At 41.0% G+C, this 21261-nt stretch overlaps 1 protein-coding gene across 1 annotated transcript in view; it reads right to left on the bottom strand.

The window, feature by feature from the left end:
* The window catches only part of baz (par-3 family cell polarity regulator), a 423470-nt gene that overhangs the window by 393145 nt on the left and 9064 nt on the right, over positions 1-21261 (bottom strand). The gene's annotated exons all lie outside the window — the stretch shown is intronic.

The following is a 21261-nucleotide window of genomic DNA, read 5'->3' as shown; positions in this document are numbered from 1 at the left end:
TCTCCCTTAAGCTTAATAAAACCATCTAGTGGTAGTATGTCTCCGGAGTGATGTGGTTAGGAGCTAGCCATGCCGCAGTGAACAATGGCCCATCCATCACCAAGTATACTGAAATAATGGAGGCCCCGCTCTTAAGCACTTACAAACTCTGTTCTTCAAGCAGTGAACGAACCGTGCACAGCATTACTTTCCATTAGGCTACTGGGGAGGAGAATCTTTTTATTTTTTTCTGGGCAAATACAACACTAAAATTTGTGATTACTTAAAACATTAACAATATAGGCACTTGTATAAAAAGTTATATATTTCCCTCCTTCCCCTAAACTGGAAGCCTTAAGTACAATAAAATAGTTGCTTATATCTCGTCTTTCATAACCGTATTAGTGCGTTTAGGGGATGCAGTAACAATATTTGCTGTACGGTGGGAAACATCAGTTAGCATGGGGCAAATACAGAAGGCTAACAGCAAACCTTACACACTGACCCACGTGCTGCGAAACTTCACTTTGATCTCTCTCTCTCTCTCTCTCTCTCTCTCTCTCTCTCTCTCTCTCACACACACACACACACACACACACACACACAACGGCTCACCCACAGTCAATCACAGAGCTGTACACATACACGTGATTCCCAACTTTACACAAACACCAGGAAGCCAGGAATGCAGATGGATGTGACGCTTGCTCTTATACGGCATTCAGACCAGCGCGGCAACAAAGAACCAAATCACCAAAGTTTTCACAGTCGTTTTACTCCGTTCCATTTCCGGTTAGTGATTGCCTTGAAGAGATTAAACCCTTCGCTTCGACGACTTATTTTACTTTATTTTTGCTATGTCCAGACGATTTTATTAAGTAAAGTTTTGTGGTGGTGACGGAATTAATGAAGGCTGTATCTCATCCCTCATGTTCGAAAACCTCTCATCAAATCGTCTGGGAAAAAAAAAAAAAAAGTCAAACTGACGGGAGAAAAAATCAATTCAATTCTATTCTACCGTCCATCCCCACCACAGTATAGTGACTTTTTTTTTCGGCCTTCTGCCACACACAAAAGGAACTCAAAAGTTTCACAATCACCATTTCATCTAATTTCATTCTCTGTCGACGCACACTCACGTAGCCCTTCTCAAAAGTTCTTAGTCAGTCCGTCCGTTAGCACACAGGAATTCGGAAATGCTAGAGTAGGAGAGGGAGGGAGAGAAGAAGGGAGGGAGGGGGGTAGGAGCCGGAAAGGGAAGGTTGGGAAGGGAGGAGGGGGACTGAGGTTAGAAGGGAAGGAGAAATGAGACCGGGTGGGATAAAGGAACAAGCCAATGCCCTCTACCCATCACTTTGTATAGCTACTGCGTTCAGTTGCAGACATAAATATACCGGTATATTCACTTGTGATGTTACTGTCATCCCAGGCTCATATGAACGTGAACCCAATGGACTGTAGGCTGAAGTTGACCTTCTGAAATCCACCACCCTGCTTTCGGGGGATAGGGGAGTTAAATGGACGTTTGTATAACACGGTAGCTGAGCTATTTGGTTTTATTGGTGTCGGCACAGGAAAGCATTCCTCTCCAGCACAAATTATTCCCTTCATGCGATGATATAGCAAGCAATGACATGAAATTCAGCTATGTGATTGTCTGATTCCGGGAAACCTTCTCTAATACTATGTAGAACAAGCTACGAATGCTCAGTTGAAAAGCAGAATTATATTATGATCCAAACACACACACACAGAAAAAAAAGAGGATAACTGGAGTGTTCCGGCTGGGCCATACTGTAGTTCCTGTCGGACATAAGCAAAAGACAAGGATATATGTATAATAATAATAATAATATGGCTGGAAACTGAATTACGCAGGCTACAGTATTCAGTAAGCCAAATACATGACTCAAGCTTTGATAATCTAAATAAATCATAAAAAAGTTGCAGAAGGTACACAACGCGGGCCACAACAATAGGCAGGGGCGGTTCAGAGTGCTGCATGCTATTGTTCGCCTTATGGTAAAATCAATTAAACTTTAGCCCTAAACAATGCTAACCAGTGGATTATCCTATTGATTGGAGCGGCCTTTACGTTCCATGCAGCTGCTTGTGTGTGTGTGTGTGTGTGTGTGTGTGTGTGTGTGTGTGTGTGTGTGTGTGTGTGTGTGTCACTCAGTCAGAGAGAGAGAAAGAGAGAGAGAGAGAGCGTTTGGCGCCAAAACTCATGGTGTAGGCGAGGGTCGTGGTCAGATTCTCTCTCTCTCTCTCATCGTTGCAGGCCATTTCTCCCCTCACATCTTTAGCATTCCTCTTTCTCAACAATTTCAAACAATAACAGATTTTATGTTACATCTATAATAATTCACACGTGCTGAAAATTTGGTTACGATTATGTGAGGAATAACAGGGATTTTTTTTTTTTTCCTACACGGCCAAACCCAAGCCAAGTGCTAGGACTCGAACGCAGGTCATTCATTGTAGGCCACTGCGGCGTCCCCCGTCCTAGGATAAAAATGTTTACCCGCGGCGTATCTGTGTGTGTGTGTGTGTGTGTGTGTGTGTGTGTGTGTGTGTGTGTGTGTGTGTGTGCTACAGCCAGTCCTGCCCAGGCCTAGCACGTGTCCTTCCCTGCCTTTCCTCCTCGCTTTTACAGGTAGGGACAAAAGTTCGTCTCATATGTCACCTCGTCACATTTTCGCTTTCCTTTGCTGGATAATATTCCCACTCTAAGAGAAGTGTGGTTTGCTTCTCAGCCCATTGGTGATTTTCTCTTTGATGTGTCATGGAGAGCAAAGCGGTGGATGTGCCCTCTGTGTGAAGCAAAAGTAGTAGAATATTGGGAGGAATTTAGCCCCTTATTGTACACACACACACACACACACACACACACACACACACACACACACACAAATACATCTAATCTATTACATACTGATACATCCACATATGGTACATCAGAATTTCGCAATGAATTTACTGCATCGTTACTAGTCACACAAAGTACTGAGCGTGGTGCTGAGGTAGAGTCGGTGTGGCGATGTCGTGTCATCCGGAGATGAAACCCTACGTCTGCCGGGGCTTACAGCTTTTCCCTTCCCCTCCCCTCCGCTCCATTCCCCGCCACCAACCAAGCCGCTACACATTATACTACACCTACACTTCCGAAGTTACTAACCTCAATAGCTATGCCATGCCTCAACAATACCAAGTCATATACCGGTACTTCACAGATTCACACCGATACCGGTATACAAATCAGAGCTACCATAATTCATCATGTCACAGGCTAGTTACCAGTTTCTTTTGTGTGTCCATTTCCGACCATCATACACGACCTCATAGCTACCACACCTCACATCTCATGTATATAACCTGCCAGTCTCTGTATAACTATATTAAAACGATATTTATATATGTGTGGGCATATATATACCAGTACATCATTCATCACCTCACAGCTGTTATCTTAACCATTATTAGTACCAGTATCGGTACTGATGAGTGCGCGTGCATGTATTTGTGTTAATGTTGGCATCTGCGTATAGTCTTAGTATGTATTTGTGTTTTCTACGTACGAATGAGCTTGTATGCGTGTAACAGTATCACCTGGTTGTAGTAAGAATTAAATACTGTAACCTATACGCTACAGGGTGCACGGGGTTTAAATGTGAGATCGATGTTGTTAATTCTCATTTTGTCAGATCTTGGTGAAAACCAAGATGAGGGTAGAGCGTGTTTGGCCTTTCTAACACGCTGCTGAATGCTCCCTATCATCTGGTATGTAGACTTATCATGACTGTTCAATGAAATACGGTAACCGTAAAAAAATAAGGGATCCCGTTCACTACAACGCTCTCAGGTCCTGGAAAATGTTGTACTGTAAGTGACGCCTTTCATAGTAATTTATTCCGTACAGTACATCTTAATAATATCTTCTTGTACATTAACAATGCAAAACACGTCGATATTAAAAACAATACTGGTATATACACAACAGATAAAAAAATGTTTAGGTGTTTTATGCACAACGAATCGCTAGGGGAAAAGGTATTAAAAAGCCTCCTATGGCAACCGGAATATGATCCTATGGACGTTAACCACACAACCAGACAGCACATGGGCCTAAGTCACACCACACATCCTGACCACTGCCACACCAGTTTCACTCCACCACACTACATCAACCAAGATTACCACTACTATATAAAATCAACTCATACCACGTAATACCGACTAAACCACACAAAACAGGCCACTATCCACTCATATTACAACATTAAATTTACTAAACTACCACAACACGGGCCAAGTATCAAATAAACAAGCCAACAGGAGACGATGGCCAGCTCTAAGCGGACCAAGTTTTGGCCCACCTGAGGTACGGTACAAATCTTAAGTGGCGCTGCCACCAATCGCATGTGTATTTCGACACTAAGAGTAATTTCTATATGGAGATATTCCAGTGCAACATTCCACCCAGGAATCATGGCCCTGGCTTAATAATCTTCGCAGCCTTAGCATTTCGCAGTAGCAAGGTCGTAATTATAGCGTTTTTCATAGTTTCTGCACTTGATGACCTTTGACCCCTGACCTGGAGGATATAAGTCATGCATGTACAGAGCACACTTGTAGTACTCATTAACGTCTATAAGCATGCAAAGTTTCATTCAATTCCATCCACCCACTGTGGAGTTAGGGAACTTGAAATTTGAAGAATGACCCACCAGAGGTACAACTTCTAGGTGGCGCTGCCAGCGACTGGGAGTGAATTTTGATACTATATGTCATTTTTGTATGGAGGTACTCCAATGTAACATTCCAACCAAGAACCATGGCCCTGGCTTTACACTCTTCGAAGTTTTAGCATTTCACGCGAGCACAGTTGTGATTTTAGCTATTTGCACCGTTTTTGCATTTGATGACCACTGACCCCTGACCTGGCCAGTGTAGCACACAGATGTACACTACAAAGTTGTAGTACTAGTCAATGTCTATAAGCATGCAAACTTTCATTCAATTCCATGGAGCCGCAGGGGAACTAGGGAGACATTTTTGAAAACAGGTTCTGGTTGCCAGGGACACTGAGGCCAATCTTCGCAGGGTTGCCACTCGAAAACCAGAGGAGAGAGGGGGAAAAAATGGATGGCACACTTCCGACAGGGAATGACCTCAAGATTACGCCTAAAGTCAGAGCTTTCTACGCCCATTAGTAATGCTTGAACAGCTCAAAATGTGAAAAGTACGAAAAAAGCGGGTTTTCGGCCGTTGTTGGCAACCAAAACCTTGCGGACACAACTGGGTCAAAGGCTAGTCATTGTGTCCAAGTTTGATAGAAATCGGTTAGGCTAATTCTGAAGACAGAAGTGCCTGCCACAATTAAACAAGAAAGAATACAAGAAAGAAAGAAAGAAAGAATACGCAACTAATAATAAGGGCAGCATGGAACTGGCCAAAAGAATACAAGAAAACGCGAATAAGAAGGAGTGCCAAAGAGCTGGCCAATACTAAACCAGTAACTAACACCACCACCAGCACACCATAATTTCACCCTAGGGAATACGGATAATTCTGGGAGCACACACACACACACACACACACACGGGGAGAGAGAGAGAGAGAGAGAGAGAGAGAGACAGACAGACAGACAGACAGAAATGATACTGCACTACAATTCCACGGCTAGAACCACAATATTCTAGTGTTCTAGTGTTAAAACCTCGGCATTCAAGATATAGAGATTGCAATTTTAGGTCGAAATAATGTGAACAGAACAGTTATACCAGCCAATATTACCACACACCATTAAGATATAACGGTACACACTCCATTACTCTCTCTCTCTCTCAAACACACACACACACACACACACACACACACACACCAGTACCACGTGACATTTCAGCAACACCAAGACGCTCTCTCGAATCAATTTCATTATTTTCTAATTAAAACTCGTCAGCGAAGTGCACGTGACCATAAACCTCAAAGATGATTCACACTCACAAAAAAGCTTCATGAAAACTGTACCGACGTCTGGCAATTATGTGCATGTTGTCGTGCGTATTAATGAGGTCAAGCAAAAGAAAATAAGAGAGAGAGAGAGAGAGAGAGAGAAAGCAACGACATCTGGGAGAAACAAGGTCTGAAAACTCACAAAATTAAAGTATGAATGATAATTACTTACGACAAATTTCCTAATACACACACACACACACAATACGCAAATATGGTATGTTTAAATGCAGACTGAAATGACACCATACTATCTATCTATCTATTGCCAGACGCCTCAATCCCGTAAGGGGTGGCCACAAACAAATCGCCTCCACGTCGCCCTGTCCCCCGCCATTTCACTGCCCTGCTCCCAACTCACACACCCCTCTCTCATACACCTCTCCACCCCATCTCTCCATCTCATCCTCGGTCTTCCCCTCCATACTAATCCCACTATATAGGCTAATCTTGAACTCATGAAGAAAGATTCAGTACCGGTAGGCTTCACGAGAAGTATACTGTCTTGGGAATATATACTTTAATACAACACTGCTTTATTCTTGCTACTGCCCAGGAATAAAAGTTTCTCCTCCGCTGAATATAAGACATAAGACAGCAAATACCAAACGTCATTGTAGTGAGAGAGTTAATCTACTCAAAAGATCCAATTGGTTTGTCAAGATGATCTGGGGGTTTCCAACAGTACAGCCAAACATTATGAAACCTACCACTCGCTTACGGTCGCATTTTAAGTATTTTGGGGATTTTCCTCAGCGATTTTTTCCTCACATTACAACTCAACATACTCTTGTGTAGCACTGAAAAAAACTATGTCATTTCAAAACGATACAAACAACATACAATAAACACTCGTGAGGTCAGTCTGTTCAGACGTGCTAGAGACCTGTGGTAGTGTTGTGCTAGTGTGTTTTAGTGATCTGTGTTAGTGTGTTGTAGTGATCAGCGATAGTGCTGTGCTAGTAATCCGTGAAAGTGTTGTGCTAGTGTGTTGTGTGTCCCGTAGTGACCCGTGATAGTGCTGTGCTACCTTGTGTGAACTAGTGCGTAATGGCTTCCTCGGCAGAGAGCTGTGTCCCCACTGCAGGTATTGAAAAGGACTACCTTGAATTAAAGGAGGAACTTCTCGAACTGAAGCGGGAGGTACAAATTCTCAGGCAGGAGAAGGCACAAATGAGGGAATTGTTGGAGGAGATGTTGGTGGAGAAAGAGAAAAAGGCTGAAGGTTGGACACTATAGTAGGACTCGCCTACGTTTGCGGCTGTGTTGTGGCCCTCACCTGTGTACAATGGTGCCACGTTTCCCCAACTTGTGATGTGAAACGGAAGCTATTTATGTACAAGGCAACACAAATACGATAAATTCAGATGAATAAAACTTACACTTGTGTATTTTGATGGATGAATCAACAGTAATCTTATTATGCCTAAAATATTTATACAGTAACACAGAAACATGGCATACATATTGTACAGTGTTGCTAAAAGAAATTGTAGTCACTTTTAATGTTTTCTAGCGTAGTTTTAGGGTGGGTAATAATATTACAGTTATGGATATAAGAGAATAAGCCTGAAAAAAGAAGAAATATGCCAATATCCAAAGTAAAAGAAATAATTCATATAATTCTTGTGAGTGGCAGCACTGACACACCCAGTCTGGCCTAAGGTAAAGTACGTACCCCTCCGTAGACACAAGGATAGCTTGTACAGGTGTTGCTAGGGAAAAATGCTCACATTTACTGGCTTTTACCGTAATTTTAAGGGCGAGGAATAATCACATTTATAATCATAAGCTAATATGTAGGACAAAATAGTAGGCATATGCCAATACTGAAGTAAAAAAAAAAAAAAGAAAAAAAAAAGAAAACATTATTCACTCGCGAGCGGCAACACTTCCACACCCAGTCGGTGGCCTTGACCTCAGGGATGGTGTGGAGAGAGAGATGGAGGAAGAGGAAAGAGAATGAATGAATGAAAATCAATCATGGTACTGCAATAACAGGTCATCTGTCGCCGTATACAAAAAATGATAAATATCACTAAATATAACAAAACCAAAATAACAAATGAAAGCACAATTATAAACAACTTATAAAAGAATCAAAAGTACTCAGGGTGGCTCACATCTCCCGCCAAGGGAGAGAGAGAGAGAGAGAGAGAGAGATAACGGTATAGAAAACGTGGCAACACTGTAGACAGGTGCGGGCCACACCACAGCCGCAAACGTAGACGAGTCCTACTATAGTTAACATGGGTGCAACGAAGTTCACTCTTAAGAAGCAAACGGAAGTTAAGACCACTAATGCCTTCGACGCACTACGGGACGAATGTGAAGGGAAGGCAGAGAGGGAAGTAGAGGAGAAGAAAGGTGAGAGAACTTCCAGTACAGGTAAGTATAATCAGAACAAGAAAGGTAAGAAAAATGTTGTTGTTGTTGGAGACTCCCAGGTGAGATATCTGAACAGGGCCATGTATACTCCACTCGCTAAACATGTGTGTCTTCCAGGGGCCAGGGTGGCTAATGTGGTAGAAAAAATTTCAAATATCGTAAAGGAAAGTGGTGACAAACCCACTGTGTGCCTCAGTGTAGGAGGCAATGATATTAGTAGCCGTAAGAGTGAGGTACTGTGGAAAAGGTACAAGTTGATGTTAGAAAAGGTTAGGGAGAGGGGAGGAACCCCTGTAGTGCTTGGTGTTTTACCAAGGTGGCGGGTTGGAAGGGAATGGTTGAGCAGGTCAATAGGGTTTAATTGCCGCCTTGAAAGGTATTGCAAAGATAATGCAATGCCTTTCATAGACAGCTGGGACCGGTTTTATGGACGGAGTGCCTTGTATAGTTGGGATGGGACTCATCTTAACAGGCAGGGAGTTACTGTTTTAGCTGGAATGATAGATAGGGAGTTGGAGGGATTTTTTCGAGACTGAGAAGTAGGTGTACAGGAAGATGCAGCAACTACACTCAGAAATCATTATTACCATGTTTGGATAGATGCATCAATACCTGCAAAATTAAGAACAAAAGTTCAACCAATAGTGTAGATACATTCACTCAGGCACCTCAAATTGAGCAGGCGATGATAGATGATAGAACAAGCGATGATAGAAGGGCGATAAGCGATAGTACAAAAAATTGTTATATTAGTAAAGTAAAGAGTTTCCCAGTTAGTAATAAAATAAATAACAGCAAATGCCAAGGTAGAGGCATAACTACTAGTAATAATCTGAAAGTGTACTACACAAACAGCCGGAGTTTACGTAATAAAATGGATGAACTGAGGGCTTTAATTTGTACAGAGAAAATAGACATTGCCGTTATTAGTGAAACTTGGATGAATACAGACACTCGAGAATTTTTAGCAGAATATCAGATAAAAGGCTATAATATTTTTGTGTCAAACCGTCAGGGAAGAAAGGGGGGAGGGGTAGCTATTTATGTAAAGGATTCATTAAACTGTTACAATAAAGCAGATATTAAAGTAAATAGGGACACAGAAAGTGTCTGGGTTGAAATTAGTAACAATAGGGAGAAATTAGTCTTAGGAGCAATTTACAGATCTCCTAAATTAAGTAGAGCTGATAGTAAATACCTTTGGGAGGAAATTAGGAAAGCATCACAGTCCAGCTTAGTAATAATTGTTGGGGACCTTAATCTGCCAAGGATAGATTGGAGAAATCAGACAGGAGATGCAGAGTCAGAGGAATTTCTAGAGGTAGTACAGGATAATTTCCTTTATCAGTATATCAGGGAGCCCACCAGAGGTAATAATACACTAGATTTGGTTTTAGCTAATAAAGAAAATATCATTAGCGATATAGAGGTTGGTGGACGACTTGGTAATAGCGATCATGAAGAAATTAAGTTCAAATTTATTTGGGATGTCTGTTCCACTGAAAATACCTCCACCGTTCCTAATTTTCGTCTAGGAGATTTCGATGGCTTAAGAGCTTATTTTCGAACGGTATTCCACAGGGAGACTAGCTATTTGAGGGAACCCCAGGTCATAGGTCAGGCGCAGGAAACACCTGGGGATGTCCGTCAGGTGTCTGTGAGGGGGGAGGTGGTAGATAGGAATGTAGTCCAGGTGACAGAAATTAACTCAGCTCCAGTACCAAACAGACGTTCGACCAGTGAGAAGTATAACGAGTTAATAAATATAATACACGGAGGCCAAGATAGATATATTCCTTCAAAACCATTTAGAACTAATAATTTAGAACCTAGATGGTTAAACAACAGATTAAAATCTCTCATAGGCCAAAGGAAAGGAATATATAGAAAAATAAAACGCGGAGAGGAACACTTACGTAACCGGTACACAATTTTAAATAGAGAAGTAAAGAGGGAGATAAGAAAAGCAAAGAGAAGTTATGAAATTAAGGTTGCCAGTGAATCAAAAGAAAACCCCAAGGGTTTTTATCAAATGTACCGAACGAAAAATAAAGATGGGATAGGACCACTCAGAACAGAATCAGGTGACATTACCAGTGAAGATAAAGAAATGTGCTCCATCCTAAATAATTATTTCATATCAGTATTCACCAAGGAAAATCTAAGCCTGGTCCCTCAAGCAGCAAATATTTACCATGAGAATACGGAAAATATTCTTAGTAAAATAACCATTAGTAAGGAGGACGTATTGAAAGAAATTAATTAGTTAAAACCTCGAAAATCGCCAGGTCCGGACGATATATATGTAAAAATTATAAAGGAAACCAAAGAAGAATTATGTCAGCCACTTTTAACGTTATTTAATGACTCTTTAAGTTCAGGAGAAGTTCCAGAGGCGTGGAAAACCGCAAACGTAGTGCCCATCTTTAAAAAGGGTGATAAATCAGCTGCGTCGAATTATCGTCCGATAAGTCTAACGTCAATAGTAGGAAAAATGTTAGAGTCAATTTTGGCAAACAAGATTAGAGAACACTTAGAAAAATTTAATCTTATAAACGAAAGTCAGCACGGATTCAGGCAAGGACGATCCTGCCTCACAAACTTGTCGTCATTCTACTCGGAGGTCTATGAGGCAGTAGATAGCGATAAAGCTTACGATGTTATTTATCTGGACTTTAGTAAAGCTTTTGATAGGGTCCCACACGAAAGGTTAGTTAGAAAGGTTCGAGCACACGGTATAGACGGCGATATCTTAAAATGGATAGAATCCTGCCTGAAAGGACGAAAGCAGAGAGTATTAATAAATGGAACTAAGTCGGACTGGGGATTAGTAACTAGCGGTGTACCACAGGGTTCAGTACTTGGTCCCTTATTATTTATCATATATATAAATGATCTAGACTTGGGAGTCAATAGCAGCATCAGCAAATTTGCCGACGATACAAAAATAGGGCGTATCATTAACTCTACTGACGATTGCCATAACTTACCAAAAGACCTCGATACATTGTCCAAATGGTCTAAAACTTGGCAAATGGAATTTAACGTTGAAAAATGTAAAGTACTTAACGTAGGCAAGACCACTGGAGATACTAAATACAGCTTAGATAACAAAGAAATTAGCAAATCGGAATGCGAGAGAGATCTAGGAGTTATGATTAGTAACGACCTTAAACCAAGGCAACAGTGCATTAAGGCGAGAAATAAAGCAAACAGGGTCCTAGGATTTATTTCGAGAAGCGTGAGCAATAGATCATCTAAAGTAATACTAAAACTTTATCTAGCATTAGTAAGGCCACATTTAGACTACGCAGTACAATTTTGGTGTCCTTACTATAGAATGGATTTTAATTCGTTAGAAAATGTACAGAGAAGAATGACTAAAATGATACATGACGTCCGGAACCTGTCATATGAAGACAGACTGAAAAGACTAAGTCTGCATTCGCTAGAGAGGCGTAGAGTAAGGGGAGACTTAATTGAGGTGTTTAAGTGGATGAATGGTATAAATAAGGGAGATATTAGCAAGGTACTTAAAGTGAGCATACAGGATAGAACTAGAAATAATGGTTTCAAACTAGAAAAATTCCGTTTCAGAAAGGAAATCGGTAGAAATTGGTTTGGTAATAGAGTAGTAGACGAATGGAATAAGCTACCTAGTAAAGTAGTTGCTGCCTCTTCCATTGAGAGTTTCAAGCATAGGCTAGATAAGCATATGACAAATAAGAGGTGGATATAGAATAAAGAAAATCTTATAACCAATACTAATTCAAAAAAATTTTCTTTTCAGGTTACACTATGATAGTCTCTATTCTCCTTTCACACTTTCCTGTAAAATGTCCACGCCAGTTTTTCTATACGGCGTGGTGTTCTTTCTGACTTTTTCCTGCCGGCTTCGGCTGGAGGGTTTGGAGGGCGGGGGAGAGCCTTCTTTGCTATCCTTATCTCATTCTAGTAGTTCAGTTACTCTTCTAGGAGCTGCCTAGCATGGGCCAACCGGCCTACTGCAGTTATCCTCTCTTCTTATGTTCTTATGCCTCCTCTACCACTTCAGATACAGTCCACATCCTTTTTCACTCGTCTTTCTACTAGACACACTAATTTTAAAACTGTGTAACGTAACATCGTTACCATGAGACAGCAATTAATTATAAAATCACACAGAGTAATTTTCTAAAGTTATTCAAAGTAACATCAATACCGAAAGGCAACAGGCAACATTTGTAGACCTACCGTAGTTATTTACAGTGCAATATTAAAAAGCGACATCAGTTCCGAAAATAACACTATCCATTCATTCAGCTATTATCTAATCATTTATTGTCCTATTAGAAACGTAAAGGCTACAACCCAGACATTTAAGACGAGTGCCCAGTTGCCAATCCACGAAGGGCATTATGTAAGCAATAAACTCCAAATACCTTTGAAAGCAGGCCCTCATAAGCAACATCCGACCAGAGCCCTAACACTAGACCACCAGGCGTCCATTTGGTTATATGGTTACCGTACCTGAAATCAGGCTGTGCAACGTGAGCAACAACAGGTGCGGGGTGAGTATGTAGGCTACGATGGATAACCACATCCCTCACAGCAGTGGTCAGTGTTTATGGCCGCCATGAGAACACTGTACACTGAAACAGCTGTCCCTCGCTACGCCAACCACCAGAGTAGTAAAAAAATGTGCATAAAACAGAATAGGCTACTGATATTACCTACCTCGTGAAAGTAAAATTAATGCAAAGCTTTTGCTACAGGCACTGTTCCTTACCTATTAGCACTTTCTCACGCCAAGTCGCTGGTGGTGAATGGTAGCCTACTGCCTATGCATATATATATATATATATATATATATATATATATATATATATATATATATATATATATATATATATATATATATATATATACACTTATAATAACCACAAGATTTTGTTGAGCTGAAAAAAAATATCTGGAACCTATACAAAGTACCAATTTGGTTCGTCAATGTCAGCTTACGTTCATTCAGTTTATTTATATCCAACTGAACCTAACCAATGCATTTCAAGTCAATTTTGGACAATTCAGGTCCATTCATCCACTTAGGTTGATACCAGTCAAAGGTCCATTCAAGTCCTTCATATCCTTTCAGGCTCAGACAGGTCACAGGCCATTGTTCCAGTTAGGTCTGTTCTAGGCCTTCACATCCAGTCAGGTTCAATCATATCATTTCCGGTCAGCTTAGATGAAGGTAATTCTGATCAGTTTCAGCCACGTTCAGACCATCAGACGTACAGGAAGTAGGTGGATTACCTAAAGACTATAGTATCAAAGAATATATCAGTAAGAAAATGAGGTCATTCCAGGTTACGGTACGTAAAATGGTTTTAAATCATGTCTATGAGGTCGTCTGGTAAAAAAATCAGCCCTATCTGTGTAATGTTTTTCAAATCCCTTCAAGGCCCGTTAGGTCCATCACATCACTTCACGTCATGTTTTGGGGGGTATGTAACAAAATTCAGCCCTACGGTTTCAGTGAAAGCATGTCGATTCAGGATTTTCAAAAGCACTGGGTGGGATGGGTTTTTACTATCTTAGTGGGCGGAAATGACGGTAGGCTATAGAGTACACTGTGAGTAGCCTATGGGTTTTCTAGGTCGGACGGTAATCAAAAAAGTAATTTTATGACATTCACCAAATCAGATTAGACGAGAAATGGGTTGGATGGATGGAATGAAGAGGGCACGATGAGCTGGGATGGTGGCAAGCTGTACGGTACATTTAAGTCATGCGAGAAGCAGCATACTATGTGAAGATAGCCTAGGTGTTTTAAGGTAGTGGTGTAATGGGCAGGAAGAGAAGTGTGGTACCGGTATGCGCAAAGGGGGTGATGGAGGCTGAGACAGGATAGAACATGTAGGCTAGCTACATCCAACGAAGGGAAGTGAATGAGGGACGGCCAAGTTTTGACGTACGAGTATGTGAGAATAAAATGACGGAAGCCATGGAGAGAAATGGGTAGAACGTGCTGGGAGGTGTACTTACTGTAATACACTCGGTGAAGATAAGCGTCTCCAGGTTTTTCAGTACGGGCGTGGTGATAGCTTAATTTTCTCCCAGAATAAGAACAAAAATAGTAAGAAAGTAGATAGCCTACCCACAACTCTCATATAGATCTAGCCTACTTGTCTCATAATGCATGTGAGAAGGTTGATAGGTCATGCAGGGTGTCTTGTTTCGCAAATTAGGCCTTACTGGAGATTACGCCCAGAGGAAAACCATCACTACGGTAAACCGATATTCAATGTCCGCTACCTACGCTATGGTGGAAAAAAAAAAAAAAGGGGGGGGGGGGAACTTACTGATAAAAATATCGATGCAAAAAAGGAGACACCTACCGGTAATTCAGTTTACCCGGCTGTATTCATATTAGGATGTAAAAGTTAAACTCCAAAAGCAACTTTCAGAATTCTCAATGTGCATCACGTGCGTCTTTATTGCACACACAGATTGGGTCCGGCATGTGTAACCAAGCTTCACATGACCACACGTCTTGCATACACAATCTACCTGTCTATCTGTTACCACACTGCAGTCTATCCAGCGTTGCAAACGTAACAAGAGGTCGCCTACACGGCGTCTACTTCACACTTATGGGGTATATACATAGCCTATATCCGCCACACTCCTTCCTAAGGCATCATATAAACAAGAATTATCCATGAACAAAGAAAAAATACCAAGCCTTCCTTAGTTTACGAACATGAGTCAACAAAAGAAAGTGAGAAAAACGGGTAAAATATATCCCCGACTGTACCTTCATGAGCCGCATTTCAGTGGTCTTAGGAAGTTTATGACTAGTAACCCTTCCTCAGTGATGTATTTTGCATATTATATCTTACCACATCCAATCAGAGGATATCTTTTTCATTTAGCCTGGCCAACTTCACACTATTCTGTTCAGCTTAAGAGACTCTCTGTTACTGAAGAGATTAATGAAGGCAAGATATAACCCTTCCAGTTCGAAGTCTGGCCAGAATTACTTTCGACCGGAGATAGGCAGAATAAATTATTGAATGCGTCAGCTGACTGAAGATGTTCATATTCTCTTGTGTATCATTTACCCGATACTGACATCTTGATAATATGGACATAATTCGTATCCTAGTGTGTCATACCTATGCAAAAATAAAGTGGTGCAACAAAATTCCGAAGCCAACAAAAACATAGCCTCCCTGCCACAACTCTTCACCATTCCCTGTCGTCAATTTAACCCAAATCAATCCGATGACGTAATTTTCCACATCATTCTTGCTACCTTAAGTTGCTTAGGGCAAACTTTTCACACTGAAGGAGTTTGGTACAGCCTTAATGAACTCCTCAAAAACAATTACCTTCCATACTGAGTGTAATCTGGAGATACAGCAGCGAGAATAAAATAAAATATACGTCCTCGGATTAAAGCAGTTAACCCGCCGCACTCATGGACCGGCAATCCTGTTTTGTTTGTCTACCGTGACGGTTCCAGAGTCCACACTCCACACACACCTCCCCCCACTGAGCCCTGTTTTTTTTTTTTTTTTTTTTTTTTTAATACACCGTCATAAAAAGGCAAGTAACAACAAAAACAACAACGCACATTTTTCCAGTTCCTTCTTGTACGAATCTTACCCTAGTGATTGATAAGAGAAATATTGTCCACTCCCCCTTTACTGAATGTTGCATTAGTCCCTGTTTTGCACCACCACCATCGGTCTCCCCTCCTTCGTACTACCCATCACATCTGCTTCTGCACACTTTTATTCTGTTTTTATTTTGGCTGTTGTTGTTACCGGTAGTTGTACACATTTAAATTTATTATGACCATCTCGCTCTCGGGCTTCGTCTCCTCTATCAACAACAGTACGGTACGCTTCTCTAATGAAGGCTACACTCTCTTTAACATCCTTTCACTCTACTACTAGTTTCCCCCTCACCATTCTTCCACCAAATTCACTTCCACATACAGCAGCTCAGTCCTCGATACAAGGTAAAGGGCACTGTGTTACCAATTATTACAACTTATTTCGCATAATCGGTACTGCAAACTGGAGGAACTTACCAATCTGCTTTATAAGTAGTAATTGGGCACTTTTTTTTATGTGGACTTCATATAAAAGTAAAACTAAAAAACGTACCGTAACATTTAATGAAGTCAGCCTGTTTACTATACGGTACTGGTAACAATATGCTAACTTACCACTTCGTTCTTGGTATCCACATTTCAATTCTCCTAAGAAATTCGCTGCCACACTCATACAGCTTCTTTTTTTGGCTTTCACAATATCCTCGTGACCAAACCTGATCAGCATGAATGGCCTTGGCTATGCTTGTGTGTCGTAAGAGTGAGGGCCAGGAATTCCAAGACCGTAGTTCTGCTATTCTGTGGTCACATATGACTGAACACATATTATCCACTGGGATATGCGTGAGCAACTTCGATGCCCATACAAGAATACTGTACAATATATCCGTATCTGTAGCCAAAGAGAATATTTGTGAGCTAGGTCTTCAAATTATGAATTCTGTTTAATATATACCAGTATATATAGCCCCCCCCCCACACACACACGGTATATATATATATATATATATATATATATATATATATATATATATGCGCTCCTGACTGCGAATCGAACCCTAGACCTCTTAGATAGAAGTCAGGCACTGATACCACTCGACCACGGCGTGATAAAAGCTGTGACATCTGATTTTTTTTTTTTTTACCAGGTAAATCCATTATGGGACGATATATTTCAATTATAGCACATTAGGATCATTTCACAGCCCCACGCAACTCGGCAAGTGACATAGCAGTTTTAATCTATCCAACATAAAGACGCTCGTGTTGTGTCTGGGACAGATTAAAACTGCTCTGTCACTTGCCGAGTTGTGTGGGGCAATGAAATGATCCTACTGTGTTGTGATTGAAATATATCCTCCCATAATGGATTTATCTGGTTCGTCAAAAAAATCAGCTGTCATAGCTTTTATCACGCCGTGGTCGAGTGGTATCAGCGCCTGACTTCTATCTAAGAGGTCTAGGGTTCGATTCCCAGTCAGGAGCGTATAAATATATTTGTATACACGCGAGTAATGTGTGTTTCTCCAATATATATATATATATATATATATATATATATATATGGGACGGTAAACAGAGGCTAATGATGAGCATTCCAAGTTCGTCTCCGTGTGCTGCTGAGGTACAGTAGTCTAGCCTATATATCTATACTTATCTATAAAATTATTCAAAAGTCATATTAGAGGGTACTACTGTTGTTACACATCAACCCCAGTCTGTCTGGCCGAGCAGATCCATCAACCGTAGGCAAGCAACCGCCCCTGCAGGGCCGTCCCTTGGAATGAACCAATGTTCTCTTGAGGCTAACAGCACCTTGCAATTGCTAGTCTAGGGAAATAGTGTCGAGGTATGGTTCCTGGATGGACGCTGCATTTGCGTCTCCACCCAGTTAACAGGGACACCACGGCAGGCTCCACTTCACCCCATAATTTGGTTATATAGTAACGATCCAGCACAGTGAATGGTTTCCGGGGTTACAGGAAACCATTAGGCTTGTCACTCATTTAGCTATAGAACCACCTGAAGTGGGAAAAAAAAAAAAAAGTAACAGAAAATGACAGGAAGGAACCGAAGAAGTCAGGAAGTGGGGAGGTTAGACACAGAGACAGAACGAGAAAAGGGAAGGAAACAGGCATCACTACATCAAGTGAGTGGATGCTGGTCGCCACCACCTACCACAGGGGAGCTACCGTACTGTACTGTCATACAGTACGGTAATTCTCTTGCAGTGGAAACAGGAAACACTCACCACACATGTTGGATATGGCTACTGTCAACGGTCCTTTGCAGCTGTGCAGACGTTCCTCCCAGTAACCTAACAGTGATCCTCCTAAGTGCCCGACATCTTCAAATATCACTACTTTGGCCCGGTATTTATCCCGACCGTCCATAGCCTACTCAGTGCATGTTTGGGCTCTTTTGGTCAAAACTGGTATGCTGGTATCAGCGGTAATGTTTTTATGAACGTCCGTGATTGGTGTGAGAGATCAGTAACGTCTGATTTTAACGAAGTTCAGATAATCGTTTAATTCCCAAGTGGGATCGAACTTGCGTCTTTTCAGAAAACATACCGCTTCTTATAAACTGACCAGCACCGGTACAATGCGCCCTAATAGGAAACTCAGAATGAATCACTTTCTTCACTTCCAGCTGTATCGCACTACCGGTAAGTCCAACGTAGACTTCCTACCAATATAAAACAAAACTAATATTGAGTATTCTTTGAATTCATTAAGTTTCAAAGAACGTGGAGCAGTGGGGATGGATAGAAAAGTGTGGATTGGAATGGCAGCAGAGAGCAGGAGCCAGGACCGGGATGGCGTAAGGCAAGGGGTGCCTGAACACTCTCTGGGGATGAGTGTTGTAGGACGGAGGGTCTTGAGGTTCAGTCAGTACCTACCGGTAGCAGCCTAGGCTAGGCTTTCCCTGTATCATGGTCTATGACCTTACCCTGTAAGTACCGGGTAGCTCAAAGTTAATAAGTCTTATTGGCCTTGCAGGAGCTACCCACAAACCAGTACCGGTACATTCACTGACCATAAAACACACACACACACACACACACACACACACACACACACACACACACAGTAAAGATACTACATTCTTTGTAGATCCAATGTTGCTAAAATTATTCCAGCATTAAACAGCTACGGTCCTTAAGATTAATAGTCATGAAAGCTGGCTTTAAACTGTGCCACGGTATGACCTGTAATACTGGCCATTTGTACGTATTGGGGAATGAACAACAGCCAGCGCTTGCCAGACCTGCCGTGAGTGTTGGTGACTTCACCCGACTGATATGGCAATCAGTGATCCATATGTTGCCTCACATGATTATGTTAACCAGACTCTGATACCGTAAACCGATACACAGGCATCATTACTTTTTTTTTTTTCCTTCAAAATTCACCCGCACAACTCAGGCCATGACGCCAGTTCAACCAGTGGAACGCCTTTCCTACCATCACCCCAGTGCCCCACACCATCTTGAAAAAAAAAAAAAAAAAAAAAAAAAAAAAAAAAAAAGTCACGTTTAACCTTTACCAGAGTTCCCATCATCCTCGTACCACTCGCTATAACACACACAAGGTTCTTTTAGCAAAATTCATACGATGTAAATATTGAATATCCAAGGAAATATTAATATGGTTCAGATTATCGAGATTACCGTACTCAGTATGGACAATACTTTTAACGGGAATGAATGGGCTAATTCACTGCTATCCATGGGCCAGCGTTACTGACGTGCAATGCTAATAACATTAATAATAATGATGATAATAATTACTACCAGACATGGGGTAACTGTAATCTGTATTCGTAAGCGATTGTAATCGATTAGGCCAACAGACTTTTGTGTTATCGTAATCGATTACTTAGGCATTTTTTCAAAGTGATCGCAATCATAATCGATTACTCTCATACTGTAATCGTAATCATGGTTACTTTTACGATTACAGGGCCCCAGATAAGTTATTATTCCACAAATACTCGTCAAGAATAAAATACTGAAGTTCAGTGTCAAACAGTCAAATAGGCTATATACCATAAAAGTCCATGAGTAATATGAAAACAAAAGTGAATTGTAGGTTATCACTTAGAAGCTTGCATATAATATCCTACCTAAGCTAGAACAATATCACCTGGGAAGATCTCAGTTGGTAGAAATGTTAATAGAATAAAAGGGTCAAGGACAAAGTGAAGAAAAGTCTCGGTGCTTGAATTATTAAAACACATTTGTATTGCAAATTGGCAAAAAAATAAAGGAACAACTTACTGGACAAAGCACTGTATAGTTTATTTTTATCCAGAGTAACAATCGTCATAGGTTCTGCCGAGCTTAATCCTATGTTCTTCCTTACGCAGGCAATTCTTATTAAAATGATTTGCATATAAGATATATATCCCTAGAAAATATCAATTTTATATTACTGGACGATGTTTTTGTTTTTAAAAACTAACTTCAGCTATTTACTTAATCAATGTCAAGTATAAAAGAAACGTGCTTATAATTATATAGGGTAGTGCATAACAGTACATGTAATCATGAAAATTCATAATTGTAATCATGATTACTTCTTATGTAATCGTAATCGTAAGCAATTACTTTTACTTTTACTGTAATCATAATCGTAACCAATTACTCTTATTTTTACTGTAATCATAATCGTAATCGTAATCGTAATCTGAAGTTTGCAAAGTAATCGTAATCGATTACAATACCTCTGTAATTGCCCAATGCCTGATTACTTCTACTACTACTACTACAACTATTATTATTATTACTATTACTAGCAGGAGTACCCGGCGTTGCCAGGCCAAAAAGGCGAACACTCTAAACCTATTTGTTCTAGTTCAATCTTTCTTTCTACTCCAGAAAGACCATGCACTTCTTAAGCTTTTGAAGAAGGATTACAGGAGGTCCAGGACCTTTCTCTTTCAGCTTTTGCAGACTAACGCAGAGTATTTGTCCGCATTTGTTTACTGTTACCGGTGACCTCGAATGACCTCCGACCAGTGACCTCAAATGACCTCGGAGGTCAACCTCACATTGCCTACGTCCGAACTGGAGGTCATGTGAGTCTCCACACCAAAAACTGGGCTGCTGGGTCCAGTCCTTCGGGTGTGTATTACCAATGACCTCAAATGACTTCCGACCGGTGACCTCAAATGACCTCGGAGGTCAACCTCACATAGCCTATGTCCGAACTGGAGGTCAAGTGAGTCTTCATGCCAAAAGTTGGGCAGCTGGGTCCAGTCCAAGCGTGTAC

This window comes from Coenobita brevimanus, chromosome 97, assembly GCF_032717465.1.
Source record: "Coenobita brevimanus isolate Jiangsu-jjx chromosome 97, ASM3271746v2, whole genome shotgun sequence".
Lineage (NCBI taxonomy): Eukaryota > Metazoa > Arthropoda > Malacostraca > Decapoda > Coenobitidae > Coenobita > Coenobita brevimanus.
Note: the sequence above shows the minus strand (reverse complement) of the source record. Positions and strands in the feature narration are given on the sequence as shown.